A 13,837-nucleotide genomic window follows, 5' to 3' on the forward strand; every position below is an offset into this window, starting at 1 on the left:
TGTCCTTGCAAGTGGTAGTCATACAAAGGAAAGGAATTATCAAAGTGATTATAGTTGCTGTCACCAACTTTATATGGTCTCTTCCAGAGTTTCCAGAATTGATGGCCCTTTTCAGGTAAGGAGCATAAAGTAGCCAAATGACATCACTTTTTTCAGATATATGTGGGTGGTATGTAAAGACCTCTATTTTCTACCCAGTCTGCTCTTGGGGCTAATATTAATTGTGGCACTTTTTGTTTTTGGTAGGGAAGCATTTTTCCTTGAGTAGGTCTGCTGATATGGATGGCTCTGAGATTTTGGCATGAGTGATCATGTAGCACATTTGAGGAAAAACTGTTTTTAATGCTTCTTTAACTAAAGATGACCTGTTTTGGAAATTGAAGGAGAGTATAAAAACTGTAGATTCTGTAAGATGCCTGCTTCTAATAGCTGTTTTGGTTGGTGATAATACCATTATCTTATGCCCGAAAGTTACTGGACTTTTTGAGAACCTTGATTGTTTGTGAGTTATATAATAGAAGACAACTTGAGACATAGATTTTAATACAGTTGAGTGGGGTTTAAGATAGGTGTGTGAATCTTTTGTTACATATTGATAGATCTAAGCTTCTATAGGATTCCATTAGGAACACATCAACATAACATTCTTCATAGTAAATGCTTGGTGTTACCTAGAAATCATCCTATATTCTGATATTCAAATCTGGAATGTTCTTCTCATCTAGAACATGGTTTATTAACTCTTGAATCCATAAATACATTCATGTGACATATCATATTTGGTATACATTTTCATTGTGGTTTGCAGAACAGTTTGAAATGGAATTCTGGTATTTAATAGTTATGCTGCCTTAACATAGGTTATGAAGTATTTGAGGTGTTCTGTGTTTATATGATAGGTAAGCTGGTTTGGGTATTAAAAGGATTTCAGAAGTTACTTGAGAAGCTCCTGCTTTTGTGAACTCATTAGTTCTTAATTATATTATGATGTCAAATTATAGAAATCTTCTAATTAATATACTGGTGTTTTGTTTCTTACAAGCTCTTGTAATAGAATATTGTAAGTAGAAACTGATTTAAATAATTATGTGATAATAGTCCTACTTATCTAGAAATTTTCATAATCACTTATCAAAGATTAGTGAAAACACACTTTAACCTAGTATGTTTATCTCAGATATCACCTTGACTGATTTCAGCAAGTAGTTAGTTATAGTCTCTGTGAGGTGAAATTTTCAAATGTGTTTTAGCCAGTTGCTGATATATTGCTAGGTTCAGTTTTACTCATACTTATGTTCTAATTCCCTTCATCCTGTCCATATACATAATAATGCTCAGTATATTAATTTTATGAAATAAAGCAAGGTATATTTTCATAAGTTTTTTTTTTGTATTGGGAGGGTATCTGAACCTGAAATGCAATATTTGTATGTTGCAACTTTTTCAGACTCATGTAATACTCTTTTGCCCACTTAGTTGATGATTCAGAAAGGAAGAGAGAATTCGATCCTGAATTTTCTGACATGTGGATCCTAAGCAGTAATGTCACAACGAGGCTGAAAATCATATTAGCTGCTTTTAGGACAGAAACATAAACCACTCAGGTAAAATAACCTTGTAATGAAAAGTAAGAGTATATTGCAGAGGCCTTGGCTAGGTTCATGATGACATAGGACCTTGTCTGAACATAATGATTTCAAAACTTGAGCTTCAGATGACACTGAAATCCAGTCATTGTGCCTCACTAGACTTTCAGGTTTCAAGATTTTCAACAGAAAATCTTAGCTTGACATGTGAAAGCATTGAATACTTAGAAATGGCAGGTGTAGTATTGCACTTTGACAGTTCCTCAAATATCCTTTATCTTTACGGATACGCTGAGTATTTATTTTTTTTCTTTTTTCTATACTTTGTGTGTTGTTGAAAGCTAAAAGGAAACTTACCTTTGGATCACAGAAGGCAAAGGCACCTGGTGAGACAGACATAAACAAGGACATGTTAAAATGAGACTACACCTCTTGGATAAAAAAAAGTGCCAGAGTTCTAGGGTTCTAAGTGATGTGCAGGAAGAAGGAAGAATAGTATTTATGGAGCATATACTATGGAACACAGTGAGTATGGTATATGCCTTCACGTGAACATTGTTGGCATTTAGGATAGTTGATTTTGTGTGTTTTTCTTCCTTAAGTTATCTGTAGTCGATCAACTTGTACAGAGCCTATTACACAGTAGATGTTTAAGAAATACTAAATGAATGAATGCGGCAGCATTATTAAATTTTTTATGTTAGATAACAAGTTTGTAGGTATTTTACAGTTACTTCCTTGTGATGGAATATCTGATTAGAATCTAGGCCTATCTGAAGTCTGACTCTATTCTCTTACACACTAAAGTAGCCAGCCATTCCTAGATAGAGGTTGATTGAATTATTTAGTATTTACCAGCACTTTGCTTGATACCGTGCCATGATATTTATAGTTTATTTTGAGGCATGTCTTTGTAAGTGCCACTTGAGATTACAGGAGTGAGAAGTCCTCTGTTGCATAGTGAGATGAGTAGCACTTAAAGAGCAATATTTGAGATAAAGTTCTGAGGGTATATTTGTTAAGCTAACAGAAAGTAAAGTGGGGAGTTTTTTAAATGTATGTATTGATAAAGGGATGATGTGGTCTTAGAGCAAGGAGGGGGATGTAGACAAGAAGAAACAGTTCTAGTCTACTTTTGGCATCATCTCTCTTGGGCATTGAAATCAACTTTTTTAATATAATGCCTACTTTCCTATGATTTTAAGAGCTAATGTGGAATAGAAATAGTTACCAGGAGAAGATTTACTGAATTAATTTCCTTAACTGAGCATAATTAAATGTAAAAAGTGAGTTCCATACTAAGTGCCCATTGAAGAAGGTTTCCTCATAGCTCAACTGGATGTTTCTTTAATGTGAATCATTCTGTATTTCATGACTGATGAGGATAATATCGTAGTGACCTAGAGGGGTAGGTAATTGTACATCTGAGTTGTTTGGACTGTTTCCCTTCTTATATATAATTTATTTGTATAGCTATTTCCAAAGTTCATTTTATGTTAGATCATTTGTTCCTTAGTGGGAAAAATAGAGTTGAAAGGATACAGTTCCAGCAATCAGTAATTTCATGTCTACCAGGAGATATGCTTCAGGAAAAGTAATGTGAGTTCTGTTATTTTCATAAAATTTGGATTGTGTTACCCTATAACCTTGGTTCCTTGTGTCAGAGATGCTAGAACTTAGCTTGGATCTCCTTCAGAATCTGTTTGTTGGACTTTATGTTTCATCTGTTCAGCCTTGATTTTGTTAGCTCATCCTCCTCCTTTATCCTTCTATACTATTTGTTTATACTTAACTCTCGAATATTTTGCTGGAAATTTTCTATTTACTCTATGTCCTTAAATTAATCCATATTAAGTTATTGGAGAGAATAGCAAGTTGTTGGTAATATATCTCTCTGTGGTGACATTAGGATATTTCCATTTCATTTCATCGGACAATTTGCTTATGGAAATGAATTATATTTCCTTCACATTTTCTCCCTACTTTTGTGTCACTTGAATGATTTTTGCTGTTTCATACCCATTGTCATATTGTCTCCCAGGCCAGAGACTGTCCCCTGGGTAGAGGTGTACTGTTTGCAGGTATTAATCCTTTTACATAGTTGTATTAGTCGTTGGGAAAGACCTTGGGAAATACCTTGGCTGGATTTATGATGAGCTGTGTTTAATGAGCATGATGAAATAAGGCTCAATGTGATTACTCTGAAGTCCAGCCTAAGTATTAATCTAAGGTTTCAGGACACAAATATTCTGAATGTCAGTACTTAGTAAATTTCACAAGGTTTTCCCCATCAGTACTGTGCAGGTTAAGGAGAATGACACTGTAGGTTTTTCCAGTGCAATAAGAAAAGTTGGTTCTAGACCTGCTAGTTCAGTTTCATTTTGTAGAGTGTCTATGTTCATAGCATTGGCATATCTCACCTTTGTTTTTTCCACTATGCACTTCGAGTGATAACTTCAAAAGTGTAAGGACTTAGAAGCTAGTATGGATTTTCCCTCCATTATTGTCATCACCCTGTCCAACCTTGTATGGAAGTTTCTTGATCATATTTCCTACCATTATGAGGAAGCTTCTCCATTTATCACATAAATGAGAAATTGTTAGTGTGTTGGTGAGACATTGCTTTGGTCTAAGATGAGACTTAATTTATATTTTTAGCTGAATGCTAGAGTTACATTTAGAGAGATTACTTTACTTCTACTCTTAAGTTACCATTTTCTGTATCTTGCCAAAACATAGGTGAAGATTTAAAGGTTTTGACTCCATGTGATTAATTTAAGGGAGTGAAATTGGCATCTTGCAGTTTCTGATGCTAAGCCCAGATGAAATGATATACTAAATACCATGCATTCCTTGAATGATGTCTCTGATCTCACAGTATTCTATACTATTTATTTTTGCTTGTATGAGTCATAGGTCTTTTGTTATCTGTAATTGGCATTCTATGATTTTGTGCTTCTATTTTGCTTTTATGAGGGAGGTTTAGTGAGTAAACAGGCAATTTAGAAAAAGCCTGTGTAAAAATATACCATCAACAGCTGAATATAGCAAAATATTATCCTCAAGTAGTCATCTTAACTAGTTCAAAGGTCTGTATGTGTGTTATGTGTTTGTGTATGTACATAATATGTATGTATGTATTAATAAATGATATGGGTGTTGATACTGTGTGACCACATAAGAATTGACTTGTTTACACTGAAAAGCTGTTGGGGTTCAGAAAAAATGAACATTCTTTTAAAAAATAAGGTAGACATGTTCTTTTGTAATTTTTTCCTTATAAAGTCCCTGTTTTCGTGCTAGAAACATTAGTGTATTTATAACCTCACATTGCTTTGGTTTCTCTTAGTGTTCTTGATCCAGGCAGATAGCAATAAACAGAATGAATTGAGAAAAGTGAGCTACCCACTTCATACTAAATTAATTAGATTAGAAGCAAACAGTTGAATGAGAAAGGGAAGAAATATATGTGGGATCTATTGAGGTATAGTGTTGACATGGGATCTTTGACCTTGAGATGTTTGGTGCAGTCTAGTGTATTTAGTCCAAATAACCCCGTTTGTGGGGTGATATTTCACAGATGGCTGAAAGAAAATACCCTGTAAATAAAAATTCCTGGAAGAGATGACTGTTTTGTATTTTCTTTTTTTTTACAGGGTGGGGGCAGAGTGGTAGGGGAAGGGTTGCTTCATGATGAGACTCATTATTTCTTGAACGAGATGATAACAGTTTCCATTTCTGCAAATGGAATCTGAGGTCAAAGGGAGTCTGAGGTCCAGCCAAGCTAATTTGTGATAGAAGTGATTTAGTGAGAGGAATGAAAGCAATAGATAGCTAAATGCATTGGTGAATGGGAAGAAGAAAATATGGAAAGAAACCAAGTTTAAAGTAGTTGGGACATGTCCTTGAGTTGTATGAAGGGAAACATATAAATTGGGAGTAATGTCAAGATTGTGTCATTTGTTGTCAGTAAGAAAGCTTGTACTGCTTAAATTTTGGAAGACTTGGAGGTAGGTTAGGAGTCAGAATTATCATTTACATGCCAATTTGTATTTTCTTTCAGAGTATGAGTCTCAGCCAGATTTTCCATGTTAGTTTCTGTTCCCATTCTTGAGGTAACCATATGTAGATTGTATTATGTCTTGAGATTGCTATGATTAGCAAGCAAATGGCTGTTCTTGCTAAATTATTAGAATGAGTAAAGAGCTGTACATTTCTAGGCAGCTTTGGTTAAGTTGGTGGTTATTAAAATTTAGTGTACATCAGAAACTCATGGAGGGGAGTTAAACAGTCCAGTCTAGTGGATCCTAACCTTAGAGTTAATTGGCTTAGTAAATCTGTGTGTGAAAAGTTGATTTTTTTTTAACAAGTCCTAGTTACTGCCGGTCTAGGAACCACACTTAGAGAACAAAACTGGGTTGTTATATTCAGGATGTTGAAACACTGATTTTTCTGAAAGTGCTATTGTATTAATATGACTACCAATTTATATGGACATGAAAAACAAAATGAAGTGTCATAGTACAGCATATACATAAATGGGAAAATGACCAGGGAATTTTTGAGGGGAAGTTGTTATCTATAATAATCAAAATCAATGCAGAATACTATTAAATATATTAATTTGTATTTTTTATTGCAAGGCTTTAAGAAATAGGAATGATTGATAGTAACCATTGTGGCCAAATGCATGGGAGGACATAAACAGTCCTATAAATTCCTTAGGAATATGAATCCATATATCATTTATAAGAGCAAATTGCCAGTATTCATTATGCACCTCGTTTGAAGAAACAAGCTTATTTTTTATAATTTCTCTAAAAGTCAATCAACTATACCAATTCTAAAATCAAATTCAACTAAATTTGACTAAGTTTGACTAAGTTCAACTAATTCTGAATTTAATTCATCTAAATTCACTTAGGATAAAAGAAGAGAAATAAATAAGAATTCCAAGAAATAATAAATTAAAAAATAACATTTTAAGAGTATATGTGATCTCAATGAATAATGTGTTGATTTTCTAGACATGGTAATTTCTGCCTAATACCATTTTAGTGATAGGTAATCTGGTGTTTAACATTAGTTACTTAGCTCTTTAAAACTTGCATTACTTAGCAAGTAGACATTTTTTGTTTTGTTTTACATTAAGCATCTACTTCTGGATCATTTTAAGTGGGTTATAAACTGGCAATATGAATGAATTTCTGTATGTTGGGTTTGGAAAATACTGTTTCTTGAGGAATTTCAGCATATATATTATAATGTGGCCACAGATGCTCCAATGACTGTATTTGGTTTTTGAAATTTAGTAGTGTTTTCTGATGATGGTATTCTTTGGAAATAGTGTTATAATAGACTATCCACTTTTACTTAGAAACTTTGTAAAATTAGACACATTAATTGGCATTCCTCCAGGTTTGGAAGTGCTGAATAACATGGATATATTCAGGACAAGTCAGAGTCATGCCCCATGATGCAGCAGCTGAACAAAAAACCGAGACTTCAAATAAGAAGACTTCTTTCTTTGGATGGACTGAATAAAATGAGAAGAAATCACAGAGGGTTTAAAAAACTTGTCGCTTACAGTTTTTCTGACAATGAGTTATTACAGTTATATTGAAAGTTAGCAGCAAATTTGGGACATTGTACTTTTTATTTTAATTATCTATTGTATAATGTGTAACCTTCTCTAATGAGCTCGGCTGGACATTGTGGCATCTCATTATTTTAGATAGGCCAGATATTTTATCTATTGAGTGAATTATGACTCTAAGCAATATCAAGGTAACAACAAAAAAAAATCCATTGCTAAGAAATTTAGGTAGAATCACAGTGATGATACTTTTATAAAAGCCTTGACTTGCTGAATAATGCTTCATTGCAAAATTTGAAAATGTTCCAAGAGGCTGTAGACTAACTTTTCTGATATTTTCCTTTATATAGAGGGAAAAAAAAAAACATTAATGCTTTACTAGGTGCCTCAGTGTTCTTTTTACTACTCTATCTTCAAGGACTAGCATAGTAATTGGCATCTAGTATATGCGTAGGGGCTAGTTGATTTTTGTTCCATTGATATATTGTTATTAAAATTATTGGTAGAAACAACACATGAATGATTAGAAGATACAAGAAATTTGCCTTCTAATAGAGTAGAGGCAAAGTTTGGCCTCTAGTTTCACCCTTTGATTTTTTTTTCCCATTCTTCCTTAGGGTTTAGGTCAAGAACAATGGCATTTCATTGTGCCATATTGCTGGGAGCAGACAATTGGGGAATTGTCTTCCATTTAATTAAAGTTGTCTATTTCATCAGTTAAGGAGATTCTTACAAGAGGAGTTTGTTGAAAAGAGAAAAGGGTATCCCTAAAGTTTTTTTATTATTGGATGTCTCCACTTGATTCAGGCCAGCTCACTGGAGAGTAAATCTGACAAGTTAAAAAAAAAAAAAGCCTGTGTGCACTTGAACTTGCTCTTTGTGTACTAAATCAAGAAGGCATTGTTATTGGAGAGTATAAGACAGGGTTTACTTGTTAGTGAGCAAGAGTAACTGACCACATAAAAACAAGTGAAAATGCATCTATCCTGTTTTTGGATTGGCAAAATATATTGGCTGTTTATTCTGTTGATTCCTTTAATATACATAAATATGATCCACAACTCAATGTAAAATGAAAACTTTGAATTTTTTCCTGAAAATGGACAAACATGAATAGATAATTCAATAGGAAAATGATCAGAAAGTAAACATGTAAAATATTTGGAACTCATTTATATTCATAAACATGTTATACATGTGACTGTCAATTTTGAAGAGGAGTAAAAAGATAATGCTAGCTAGGAGGCAAGTAAGCAGCTCCCTTTCACGGACTCAAATGCAGCATTAAAAAGATGGACCAGGATATTTCCTCTAGAAACTTATTACACAGAAAAGACGCTGTTCTTTTTATTAGATGACTGATTTGGAGCTACTTCTCCAGCTGAGGGCTTTGTCATCTTGGTTGTATTCACAAACTTTGAACCAGTCCTCTTGCTTCTAACCTCAGATTTATCTGTCTGGCAGAGCAGTTTTTTGGAAGATGTGATGAACTTCATGCGGTTTTCTTCATAAATCTGCAGTTGGCGTGTTTCGGGAGTGTTAAGAATAAGCAATAATAGAGAAGCAGACAGAGATACTATTTAAAGCATATTTGCCACAATAAAAACTGGAAGCCTCACGTTTGGATTATTACCTTCTGTGCTTTATTCTCATCCTGTGGTCCTTAGGAATCTCCAGGAATTTGTTCAGAAGGAAACATTGATTGCAGTACACGATGGTTTAGGGTAGATTTGCAAGCTTTTTTTTACCCCCATTGACATAGATAAGCAGGATTTATCTTCCTTTTTTTTTTTTTTTTTTTTTTGAGACAGAGTCTTGCCCTGTTCCCTGGGCTAGAGTGCTGTGGCATCAGGCTAGCTCACAGTAACCTCAAACTCCTGGGCTCAAGCAATCCTTCTGCCTCAGCCTCCCGAGTAGCTGGGACTACAGGCATGTGCCACCATGCCCGGCTAGTTTTTTCTATATATTTTTAGTTGTCCAGCTAATTTCTTTCTATTTTTAGTGGAGACGGGGTCTTGCTCTTGCTCAGAGCTGGTCTCGAACTCCTGGGCTTAAATGATCCACCTGCCTCGGCCTCCCAGAGTGCTAGGATTACAGGCGTGAGCCACCACGCCCTGCCGGATTTATCTTCCTGAGTGACTGCCCCTGCATTGATAAAATTGTAGTTTATAAATCCCTCTGGAGCTTCCAGAGCACTTTTATTTCTATACTGGTATGGAAGTCTAAACCCCTGTCCAGAAATCTGCTTTAAGACACATCTGGCCTGGGCTCCACTGTAGAACAATTGTCCAAATCATCTACTCTATTCATTTGCCTGCTCCTACAGTGTCAAGACAACTCTCACTCTACATTCCTCCCAAAAATGCCGTCTGAGTCACAGCTCGGCAAGTGTATAAAGAGTTATTTGGCTGATCTTCACAAATTCAAGTAGACAAGCCAATCCTGCAGGATATGTGGAAAGAAGAGGAAGGATGACACTTCTTAAATTCAGCTAGACAATTCATCAGCTATAAAAATCTATGAAAAAAGAAATGTAGGTTGATACTATCCTGGACTTCATCTTACCTTTAAAATATTTATATTTTATTGTGTTATCTTTGGACTTGGAAAGAAAAAAAATTTTTTTTTTTTCTCGCTGTGGAGTGTCTATTTGCCTTTGAAAGATTTACTGGTAAAAACTTTGTGTTTGTGACACGTAATGTGCATATGCAGTAAACAGATCATTTTTTTTTTTCTGACTGCGTTGTGTAACAACTCTGAATCTTCAAATTAAATTCTTTTCTGGATATATTTAGCTTATGAGTTTGTTTAAACACTTGGGAAAATTGTGTTTGGATAATGGTATTGCATGAAAGTATAAGATACTCATTGAGCGATGAATGTGTATGAATTGTTGATTGTGCCTTAGGAGAGCCAGAGAATGAAATTAGACATGTGATAGTTTTATTGTGTATATTTTTCCTTAACCTTTGTTGAAATCTAATTAGTCAAAGATAGCTAGATTTTTGAACATGAATCTATTAGCTTTTTTTTTTGTTGTGATAAAATAGCTGGTTTCCTAGGGAAGTTTCTACACACACATTTGATAAGATTTTCTTCTGCAATAGATTTTAGAAAGGAATTATTTGGTCATCTTTCTAAGTTATACACAACTCTATTCATTTTTTTGAGTACTTAAGGGGATGTGTCTTTTTAAGGTCTTCTAAAAGAAGACATGGGGAAATATATGTTAATCAGAAAAAAATAAGTCATTCTTGTTTATGTGCATTTGATACTACAGTGTAGGAAGTTTCCAAATATAATTTGTAGAAATTTTTTGATAATAGATATCGCTAACAATGAGTTTGCTAAGATATGTAGAAATATTTTAATATATGATTATAGAAACAGAATAGTTAGAATACCTCAGAGTGATGTACATTAAAAATCCTTTGGATTATTGTTAGGGTTTTTTCCTAGGGGAACTTATATATACAATTGTTAAATAAGTAATCTTGTTAAGGCTGCTCTATGTATGGAAGTCATGGATGTAGATGTTATTTTGTCAATGGTCTTTATGTTAAAATTTGTATAGCATAAGATTTCCTTTTCATGATAGAATTGCAGAAGAGGCCAACCTATATAAACACTGGCATGCTAAGGGTTGGGTGGGCTTTTGTATTGCTCTATATATAAGAGACAAAGGGACTATGTTACTAAATCTAAACAAGAATAGAATGATAGCTGACATTTTGCATTTTGAGGTAGGGGATTAAATTATTAGACTATGATTTTGTTTGTTGATGAGAAAAGTAACTAGACTCTAGACAGCTTTGTCTAGATGAGGCAAATATGAGGTTTTAGGCGATAAGAGCATGGGGGTGTTGAGATACTGTGTGCGTATTTGCAGAGGCAGTTTTTGTATACCCGCCAGGCTTTACTCCACACAAAGATGTTGGAGGTCTTACATATATTTTGTAAATATCCTGATTTAAGTAGGTAGACTTGTCTCCTATTGCCAGTGTGATTGTTAAATTGACATCCAACAATTCATTATCACCTCCCAATATTAATTCATTGCTGGTGGATGTTGCTATAGAAAGTAATGTTACAGTGTTAAATACTTTGAACATCTAATTTTCTAGATGTATAAACATTGTAAAGACCTATAAATTATTAGAGTAGAACTGGTTTTGTTTGCAAAATGCAATGGAATGGGCTCAATTTTTATGTCGTGGTATATATAATAGAAAATGATCTTATGGTAAAATATCTGATATAATACTATATATCCATCTCTCTCTCTCTCGCTCTCTCTCTATATATATATTAAAATCGTATGTCAGTGTTTTTCTGACATGCAGTATGGTAGAAATGTTGGTCTTTATTTGTGATTTTCAGATGGGTTTATATACAAATACAATTTGAATAACAGAAAAATCTCCATGTGGTTAAATAGGTTAGAGACGTTTCCATTTGTCAATGGAAGTTGACTTTAAAAGTGAATTGTTTTTGATTTAAGATATTTCTGTTTGTAGAGGCAATTTATAAATTTGTATGGGGATGCTGGCAATGGTGTATCAAACTTGAGTTTTTTTGAACATGGTTTGATCACTGTAATGCTTCTGTACTATGTGTATATAGGAGGTATGGTTATTATGTTTTTTGAAGCATAGGAGCTATTACTTCTGCATGTTTTATAAATATATATGCAATGAAAGCTATTGTCCTCTCCCATATTCAGATCACATGTGTATAGAAATAATTGAGGAGCTGAAGGGAGATTTTGTTAGAATAGCGTATAAAATTGTCACTGTGTGTGACTTTTTGCTTTAAATTAATGTTGGTCTTTCACTTATAGAGATTGTTGACACGTGTATATATACAGGTTTATATACAGGTAATATCTCTGTGTATGAAGCAACACTTATTAAGTCATAGGATAGAAATATTAAGTTGCTGGAGGATATTATATGGCTTCTAGATATATGGAAATAAATGTTACTTTTTGCTTTATAGCATCTGTGTACAGATTGTTGATAGACATACTGTGTTAATAATGAACTACTAGACAAGGGCATAAACACTTTGTTAAATTGGATTGCTAGGCCATGTTTATTTGGGATTTGTTTGGTTATGCAGTGTATATTATTACATTGCTTTGTATATAGAAGATAAATGTCATTGTATAAAGTAATTTTGAATATGCCATTTCTGTCAGTAATATTTTTGGAAATATATTTTCATTGTAAAGGACAGAATCATCATTTGCCCATAGAGTAACATCTTTGTGCATTTGTTAGGTTTGGATTTGAGGGTTCTTGTTTGTTTGTTTTGGGGTTCTTGTAGTTTTAAAATTGGCTATTCTTTGTCAAAGTGTAGAAAACACCGCTGATCATATTTGTAAATATGTTATATGATTTTTTTCTTATTGCATTCTAATTGGTGCCTTGTCTCTGCCTGTGTTTATTGGGTTGTTGGGTGGGAAGGCAGAGATAAAGAGCATTTGACTGCAGTGTCAATAATAGACAAACATCTTGTATAATACCTAAGTTTTCTAGGTATGTAGAAACACCCACCATACACACTATATATGATGGTGAAAAAGATCTTCTACCACTAGAAATATTAACCCCAGTGGTTTTTTTTTTTCATTTGGTGTACACGGTGAAGTTTATTCAGCTTCTGGTGTGTACATATACATACGTCATCTACCTTTCAAATATGCAGACATTTCTGTTATATTTTGTGAATATATTGTACTTAAAAATATAGGGCACAAGCTTTTTATGTTTCTTGAAATGAGATGGTTGACAAAATCTGTATTGTTGAGGGGGATTTTTACACTGCTGTGTATATATTCAAGTTTTATTTTTAAAATATAGTTTCTTTATATTCAGTATATATGTGTATATATAAATATAGACATTGCTGATATGCATATTTTTAAAAATCAGAACCATTTTTAATAATATAGAGATTAGCTTCTTTACATATTTACTTGTTTTTCGGGAGGGATATGGAGAAGGATGTTGGCTATTTTGTAATGTACGGTTGACCTTTGAACAATGTAGGTTTAAACCCTTCTTTGTAGTGGGGTTCCGCATCCCCAACCAAATGGGGATGGAAAATACAGTATGGGCAGGATGGGAAACCTCATAAACGGAGCTCCTAGTTTTCATATCCATGGGTTCTTCAGGGCTGAGTGAGAGACTTGAGTATGTTTGAATTCATATAATCCTTGGGGATTCCTGGAAACAATCCCCCATGGATACTGAGGGACGACTGTACAGTCCTCTTCATTTTTATTGTTTGGTTTTATAGACATTATTGCCATGTATATATTGCAATCATCACTTTTTTAAACTGTACTTAATAAGTTGAAATGTTTAACTTTTTCAAATGACTTGCGAGCTCTATGTGGGTATCTCCCTGGGGTTTATTATTAAACCAATTTATTTATCATAGATGCTCTATAACATTTTAACTTAAAAAATATATATATACATATATATATATAGTTGACAAATTGAATGATAGAGGCTAGAAACATTTTTCTTTTGATGGTAGATTGTTATTTCCCCTTTGTATAAGTTTTCATTTTATTGTTGGGATTGTTAAAGACAAATTACTTGCACATCTTCGAGCTTTTATGTTTGTTAGTGCATATATACTG

The sequence above is a fragment of the Propithecus coquereli genome, unplaced genomic scaffold (genome assembly GCF_000956105.1).
Source record: "Propithecus coquereli isolate 6110/MARCELLA unplaced genomic scaffold, Pcoq_1.0 Scaffold184, whole genome shotgun sequence".
NCBI classification, from domain to species: domain Eukaryota; kingdom Metazoa; phylum Chordata; class Mammalia; order Primates; family Indriidae; genus Propithecus; species Propithecus coquereli.